Source organism: Trachurus japonicus, chromosome 1 (genome assembly GCF_045865225.1).
Source record: "Trachurus japonicus isolate A0001 chromosome 1, Traja_1.0".
NCBI classification, from domain to species: domain Eukaryota; kingdom Metazoa; phylum Chordata; class Actinopteri; order Carangiformes; family Carangidae; genus Trachurus; species Trachurus japonicus.
The window spans coordinates 34,997,987-35,007,083 of record NC_140907.1 but is presented as its reverse complement, the minus strand read 5'-3'; the positions used below and the strand labels follow the sequence as shown (position 1 = coordinate 35,007,083).

Sequence of the window (9,097 nt, the reverse complement as noted above, 5' to 3'; positions counted from 1 at the left end):
CCTGTTTCATGAAACTCAGTCAAGACGACCTTTAACCTCTAACGCTACAATCGTTTAGCACCGTCTAGTCGACGTGTTATTTCCACAAATATACTGAATAAAATCGGTTTTATATATAAAAAAAAATGTAGACAAAAAGCCAGAGAAAATGAAGCCGAGGGGCCAGAGGAGAGAAAGAGAGAGACAGGAAGAGATTAAAGGAGTTGTGAGGTTAGAGAGGAGGAGGAGGAGGAGGAGGAGGAGGAGGAGGAGGAGGGAGAGACGGGATGTTGGAGATTAAATTTGACAGAGGTGAGGATGGAGGAATTAAGGGAGGGAAACCAGGTAGAAGGGTTTAGATAGCTGGGAGGAGTTAGAGTGAGATGAAGAGGAGGAGGAGGAGGAGGAGGAGAGGAAATAGGAGAGATCAGAATAAATCAAGGATGGACAGAGAGCGGAGGACAAAGAGGAGAGGTGGGAGGTGAGGGACGAGGAGGAGGAGGAGGAGGAGGAGGAGGAGGAGGAAGGCTGATAGGAAGAGATGTTTTTGGTAGCTGGAGCTCAGTTAGCATGCCGCGGCTAACTCGTTAGCTCCTCCTCCTCCTCCTCCTCCTCTTCCTCCTCCTCCTGTTCCTTCCTTCCTTCACTTTTCTCTCTGTCTTGTGTTTTTCGCAGCCAAATATGTTCAGCAGTGATCCAAAGACAAGGAAAGAGACATGAAGTGAGTCAGTGAACGCAGCACGGCACAGCCCAGCGGTGTGTGTGTGTGTGTGTGTGTTTCAGGACTTATTAAACCGGGGTTGAGCTGCTGAACCGATCATTTTACAGTCAGGGTGAAGAAGAAGACGAAGACGAAGCTCTAGGACTTAAATTAGGACGAGAGACAAACTGAGCTCAGGTCTGAAAAAAGAAAAAAGAAAAACTCCAACATGTGGATCAAACAGCAAAAGAGAGAAATAATTAGTGAGGTTGTTTTTTTCATTAAACACAAACCGATCCATCCAGAGTCCCGACCTGTGTCTGAGCGTCCGAACACATCACGATGAGTTCAGGTGTAAATTCACTTCTTTTTCTTTTTTGCTTTTAATTAAAACCAAGAAGAAAAGTAGACTTTAGACTTTAGACTTTAGACTTTAGACTTTAGACTTTAGACCTTAGACCTTTATTGTCCCTCTAGGGAAATTCTTTTTCACATGACCATTTACATTTTGTTTCACCAGACACATACAAACACACACAGATAACAACACATCGCCACACATTTTAACACTCTGGCCAGGTTATCTTGGCCTCGTGTTAAGGGTCGCTATGACGGCCGGTATTAGGCCTCTGCCGAAGCGAGCCCTTTAATGCAAAATGAAGATTTAAACAAAGAGAAAAACTTCCACATGAAGTTTATGTTTAATTCTCATCCGACCTCTTTATGTTTAAACACAACAGAGATCATTTTTTATTCTTTAACGATCACGTGTGAACGTTTCTCACAACCAGTTTTAATTCTAAGTTCAAAGTCAATTAATTATCATTGTTATTATTATTATAATCAATAATAATAATGATGATAATCTTCTCTGCAGCTCAGTACTCCTCCTCCTCTTCATCCTGTTAAAACCAGCAAGAAAAGTAGGCAAGGCGATTTTATTAGTATAGCCCGTTTTTACCAACAGTTTGTGTTTGTCTCAAAGGGCTTCACATCCCATCATAACAACATCCTCTGTCCTTAGACCCTCACATCCACTGAGGAAAAACTCCATGGAAAACCCTTTTAACAGGGAAATTGATTATTTGATGCAAAATGAAGATTTAAACAAACAGAAAAACTTTCACATGAACTTTATGTTTAATTCTCATACGACCTCTTTATGTGAGTTTAAACAGGACAGAGATCAAACCTGAAGAGAGAAGTTTTATATTTTTCACGTGTGAAACATTTCTCACAACCAGTTTTATTCTAAGTTCAAAGTCAATTAATTATCATTATTATATATACAATAATAATAATGATGAAATCCTCTCTGCAGCAGCTCACTCACTCTTCATCCTGTTACATCCAACCTGATTGAATCTGCAGCGATTAGTGGATCGACAGACAGTTTATCAGCAGATATTGGATTATTATTGATTCAGTCGCTTTTCATGAGTTTACGAGTTTGAGTTTGTTTGTTTTTTCTAGAATTTTGTAGAAAGTGTGAAGTGTTAAATCACGCGTTTTAACACAAACTGATCAGCAGATTTATTATTGATCTCTGTTCAAATCTAGTTGTAGATGTTATATATAATATAAACAGAATCTAGTGAAGTCAAACTGAAACTGAAGGATTTATTTTGTTCATGTTGCAGCTGCCGGTGTTAAAACGTCGCCTCATTAAAGCTGCAGCAGCGTGTGTGTGTGTGTGTGTGTGTGTGTGTGTGTGTGTGTGTGTGTGTGTGTGTGTGTGTGTGTGTGTGTGTGTGTGTGTGTGTGTGTGTGTCGACCATGTGCCTGACCTCTGACATCCACACGCCAAACAGCAGCTCTGCCCCCCCCTCACCTCAAACACACACACACACATAAACCCACGCGCCGTCTGTCACCGGCCCCTGACAGGCGTGACCAAGGCGGGGTGGTGGTGGTGGTGGTGGTGGGGGGGGGGGCAGTAAGGAGGGGGGGTTAGGACCCCTCCAGCCATTCTATCCCCCTGTTACCCCCATCAACCCCCCTCCCTTCTTCCATTCCCCCCTTTTCTAATTCCCTGACAGTGACCCTGCCCCCCCCCGCCCCCCCACCAACACCATGTCAACCCCACAAGACAGATACATCATCTCTCTCTCTCTCTGCTATTAGCACTGATAGGATGAGTAAAAGGAGGAGTGGGGGGGGGGGGGGGGTGATGGGGGGGGGTAGTTGGAGGGGTAGTTGGGGCGGCTGCTGTCAAACTGCCCCCCCACTCTCTCCCCCTCCCTCCCCCCCTCCTCCCTCTCTCCCTCCCCCGGGGTGGAAGAGGAGGCAGCAGCAGTGTGTTGTTGGGACAGTGGTCACTGGAACTTAAAGAGAAGAGACGTTTTATTCTGAAAATCTGCTCCTTAGAAATAAAAGACACACACACACACATGGTAACACTTTATAATAATAAATACACACTATTAAACATTAGTTAAGCTTTAATAAATACTGAATTCTTCATTTATAACACATTAATACTCACTAGTTTGTAGTTTATAAACAGTTAAATAAGCACCAACTGTCAATCAATCAATCAATCAATCAATCAATATCCTTTATTTAACCAGGTAAAAAAAAAAACTCATTGAGATTTAAAACCTCTTTTCCCAGACTGACCTGTCACCTGGCCCAGACGGAAGCACAAAAGCAAAATAGTTACACAACACACAAGACACAAATACAATACAATGACACATTTCAGGAAAACATGGTTAGACAATGCAATCACACGATCCCATTGAGCTCAATTCTTCTGTCTTTTATAATTGACTTGAATTCCCCCCATTGTGTTTATAAACTACAAACTAATGAGTATTCATGTGTTATAAATGAAGAATTCAGTATTTATTAATGTTTAACTAATGTTTAATAGTGTGTATTTATTATAAAGTGTTAGCACACGGACACACACGGTAACACTTTATAAACAGTTAAATAAGCACTAACTGTGTTTATAAACTACAAACTAATGAGTAATCATGTGTTACAAATGAAGAATTCAGTATTTATTAATGCTTAACTATATAGTGTGCAGTTATTATACACACAAACACACTCACACACACATACATGGTAACACTTTATAATAAATACACACTATTAAACATTAGTTAAGCATTAATAAACAGTTAAAGATGTTTTACTCATCATTGATAAGCACTAACTGTGTTTATAAACTACATACTAGTGAGTATTAATGCATTTTAAATGAAGAATTCAGTATTTAAAGTTGAACTAATGCTGTAATAGTGTGTATTTATTATTATAAAGTGTTACCACACACACACGGTAACGCTTTATAATAATAAATACACACTATTAAGCATTAGTTCAACTTTAAATACTGAATTAATCTTTTGTAACACATGAATACTCACTAGTTTGTAGTTTATAAACTGTTAAATAAACACCAACTGTGTTTATAAACTACAAACTAATGAGTATTCATGTGTTATAAATGAAGAATTCAGTATTTATTAATGCTTTACTATATAGTGTGTAGTTATTATAAACTGTCTGTGTGTGTGTGTGTGTGTGTGTGTGAGTGATGTTTCATAAAGGTGAATTAAAAACCAGGTTTCATGTTCTTTTCTCTGGACGACGTCGGTGACATTTGGGGGTTCGGGTGCGTTTGATTTGTTAGCGTGTGTGAGGTGGTGACTGCTGCTGCTGAGGGGGGGGGGGGGGGGGGGGACAGTCAGGGGGAGTGGAGTGGGGGGTTAAAAGGCCCCCATGGCCAGAGGGGTTAGGGGCAGTATGAGGCGTTATGGAGAGAAGGAGGAGGAGGAGGGAGGAGGGGTTGGAATGAAAAAATATTTTATAGCTTCTCTCTCTTCATATGCTGAGAGGATGAAGGAGAATAATAACCTGTGTGTGTGTGTGTGTGTGTGTGTGTGTTGCATTACACCCTTTGTTTGATATGTTATATTATTGTTTGGTCACATCAACACTGAGTCAGTACTAGAAGCTTCTGATGGATCCATGTGCTAATAATCTACAGTAGCTGTTCCAATGTTGGCAGTGTTTTACCAATCCACACCTATAGAATTTTAAAATAAAGGTGTAAAATACACAACATTCATGATAATCGATCATATAGAAGTAGATTCTTGAATATTAGTAAACATTAATTGAGTTATATATTGATTATAGAAGATTTCAGACGTCAGAAGTTAATAAATAAGTTCATTTGTTCCTGAACAGCAAAGTAAAATCAAACTCAATGTGACTTAAAGTGTAAATTTAAAATGTTTTTCCTGCATAAATGACTAAAACTCTTAGTGTTGAAGTTGTGTTAACATATCAACTCAGTCATTCACAGTTAATTCTCATGTTTTCATGTTTTTTCATTGACTTATTGAGTGTGTTAAGGACTCAGAGCCTCGTGCACCAACAACACGTCTAAACCAGGACGGTGCTGCCACCACCTGGTCACATGGTGGAACTGCAGCTGCTGCTCCACTCACACACTGAAGAGACGATGTGTGTGTTTTATTTTTAAAACATCTAGAGATTAATGAGACTCACAAAGTGTCATTTAAATGGAATAAATATATTGTTTTACATATATTGTAACTATGCACATGAAGCACTTTAACTGATCTCTGCTACTGTGCCTATGTGAACCTGAATGACAATAAAGTTTATCTATTATCTACTACAATAATGAATATTTATGCAAATTAGATGTTATGATGCTGCTTCAGATCTTTAACATCTGGTTTTGGAGGATAATGGCTGTGCAGGATGAAACGTAGCACTGTATTTACTTAATCATTGTATGAATTTGAATGTCTTTATTGTCATTGCACAAGTAGGGTGCAGTCCTTAAAGTGCAAGTTAGGAAAAAAATAAATTAAAACATCTATGAGATATGAGACAAAGGAATTAACTAAAAAAAAATCTTACAATATATATATTTTTTTTATTTTTCTGCAGATCTAAATTCCTCTCGTTGCTTCTCTCTCTCCTGTCGTCCGTCCATCCTTCCCTCTTTCCTCTTTCCTCTCCACCTCCTCTCATCACACCTTGAACTTGTCTGTGACCCTGATGATGAGATTACTACACACACACACACACACACACACACACAAACACAAACACACACACTGACACACACTGGGTTTATATATTATTTCCACTAAGCCTCTCTTCTTCCTCCTCTTCCTCCTCTTCTTCTTTTCAAGTGTTCCCTCTTTCCTCGTCTCACGTTTTTCCACAGTACATCAAACAGGAAGTGTGAACTCAGTGTGTGTCTGCTGTATAGGGTTGCAAAAGTCCGGGAATTTTCAAAGTTGGAAACTTCCCATGGGAATTAATGGGAATACATGGGAATTAACAGGAATATATGGGAATTAATGGGAATATATGGGAATTAATGGGAATATATGGGAATAAATCCGAAATTTACAAAATTGATTGGTGAGGGTGAATAAAATTTTACTCAACATTCATGTTTTTGTGGTTCAGTAAAATAATTGATTGTTCATACAAGAATTAAAACTTGATAAAGTTCTACTCACAAAATAAATCTGTTGAAATGTCATTTTTTAAAATTATATTATTTTGCATGGATGTCTGCGTATGACAAAACCAAATATTTACATTTATGTTTGGATATGATCCAGTTTGTCTAAATTAATTACCCCCAATTTCCAGTTAATTCCCATAAATTCCTAATAATAATTCCCATAAATTCCCATAATTCCCATTGAAAGTTTCCACTTTGGAATATTTCCAAAATTCCCCAGCTCAATTTCCCATGGAAAGTTTCTGGAAATTCTCCGGAAATTTACTGGATATTTTCCACTTCTTTGCAACCCTACTGCTGTAGTTTCATGTGCTTGGACTTTGATTATTTCCAAACTTGAGTCGCTGCTGTGTCTCCGTCCTCACATCCTGCAGGACAAGAGGACAGAGGACAGACAGATGTTAGCTGGGGCGCCGAAAAGTGGGAGTAAAGGAGACGGATTCTAGGGGCCCATGATTCAGGGGGGCCCAGAGAGGCCCCTAATGATGATGAAATGATAATACAGAAAACATAATAACACTAAGTTATTAACTAACATATAATCACAAATGTTTTATTTTCAATGTCCTTTCAACTTTCAACTTTATTTGTTTTGGAAACATCAACGCCTGCAGGCCCCCCCCCCCATTTATGTAAAATGGTTCAGTCCGACTGGATCAGCTGCAATCATGTCAATCAAATGGACCACAGCGATGCTGCAACTCAAATATTTCCTAAAGAGGAGAAGATACACACATGATACTAATTCTTACAAAAAATATGGTTTAAAAAGCATAAACCCTTTTAAAAAATTAGATAGAAGACGTGCAGTAAGAACAGAAGAGAAAATCTGTGGTGTGTAGGCTACAGCAGACTGATAGTCAAAAATACCATTTAAATGCATAATTGTATGTAAAATAGCATCAAAAAATGTCACCGCTGTGTTGGGGGCCCTGTAAAGATTCTTTTAATGGGGCCCAAAATCCCTGGCGGCGCCCCTGGATGTTAGCAGGACAGAGCAGAGAGGGAAGAGGGAAGAGGGTTTGAGCCAAGATGGCGGCGGCGGCTGCAGTGGCTGTAGTGGCTGTACTGCTGCTGCTGCTGCTGCTGCTGAGTAATGTCTGGTGCTCAGGTAAGCACTTCCTGGACCAATTACTGCGCGTGTCCCTGAAGTGTCCACACACACACACACCGACTGGTCGTTAGAGCCGAGTCCTCGTCTCGTCTCGTCGCCGCCTCCCGGGATCAATAAAGTTTAGATTCAAAGAAGAAAATTAGAGAAGAGGAAGAAAGAAAGTTTAATGGAAAAAAGAGGTCAGAGGTCACAGCTGCACCTGAACGCCTCACTCACCACCTTTAGTTTCACCTGGACACCGACGTGTTAATCACCACAACAACACACACATCATCAGATTTTTATTTTATTTTATCTTTTTAATACATTTTCTCTGTGTTATTTATTCAGTATTAATACCAGTTGTCCTGTAGTTTAACAAATAGATGGAAACGTATTGATTTAGTCTGGGGTTTTTTCTTCACACTCAAAGAATAAAAATTAAAATCCTGTAAAGTCACTTTAATATAAAAGTTCGGCTATAGTTGTGTTTTTTTATTCTATTTTACATTCTATTTAACTCTTTCAAAGATTAAATGATATAAATTAATTAGATATATTTCACACCACATTTATTTATTTGTTCATTTGTAACAGGACTTTGCATATTCATGAACATACAATACAATATGTAAATATGCCAGATTTAGCTCTAAAGCTTATTTCCATCTGCGGTCCCGCGGTTCACACTAAAACAACATTACAAAACAAAGCACAACATGGTACAAATATCATATACAGTATCACAATATATGTATATATCACACAGTAGCTTCAGTCAGAAGGAGTAGTATAGGAGTAGTATAAAATTAAAATGCATTTAATCGGCAAAAGTGTTGTATAGTTGTTAAGATTCATTAAAGTGCTGGTTGTAAAGTGCCTACTGTTTTTAGTTTTCTAAAATAAGTTTGATCATATCTATATCCATATTAGGATGATTAAAATGTTTAAAACATTCTGGATTATGACTAATCCTATATTGCAACATATTATTTATCATTATTTTGTTATTTATTATATATACATTCGTCATCTAATTATCATACATATTGATTTTTTAAGTATTTCTTTGGCTTTTATGCCCCTAATTGATACTAGGATAGTCAATCAGTCTCATCTCTCATCTTTCATGTATCAACGTTCACGTCCGTTAACATGATGCAGCTTCTTTATTCTGTGACCTTTGTGGGATTTGAACCAACAACCGTCTGACCTCTGACCTCTGACCTCTGACCTCTGACCTCTGTGTGTGTGTGTGTGTGTGTGTGTGTTTCTCCTGCAGATATCAGGATGTCTAAAGCAGCAGAGGAGGAGAAGCCTGGGGCTGACTATCCAGGGGACAGTTCAGGTACAACACACACACACACACACACACACACACACACACACACACACACACACACACACACGTAATTATTCACACATGTCTGATCCCGTCTGATGAAGAAGAGGAAGAAGAAGCGTCATCACTATTTTTCCAAATATTCAGGTACAGGCACAGACAGGAATTCACCTGTTTCACATCACGTCATGACTTCCAGGGAATTCAACCAATTTATATGACACACACACACACACACGCACACACACACACACACACACACACATGCACACACACACACAGTCTAATGAACAGTGTGTGTGTCTCTGTGTTTCAGATTCTGACAGAAACAGCCCCGATGACCAGGTTGGTTTTTCTACCTCCATTCATTCATTCATTCATTCATTCATTAACTATTGATTATTGATGTTATTTCAACTTTTTTTTTTTTTTTTTAACCTTTTATATGTA

At 38.7% G+C, this 9,097-nt stretch overlaps 1 protein-coding gene across 4 annotated transcripts in view; it reads right to left on the bottom strand.

Moving 5' to 3' along the window:
• The window catches only part of myom2a (myomesin 2a), an 83,827-nt gene that overhangs the window by 37,939 nt on the left and 36,791 nt on the right, over positions 1 to 9,097 (bottom strand). The gene's annotated exons all lie outside the window — the stretch shown is intronic.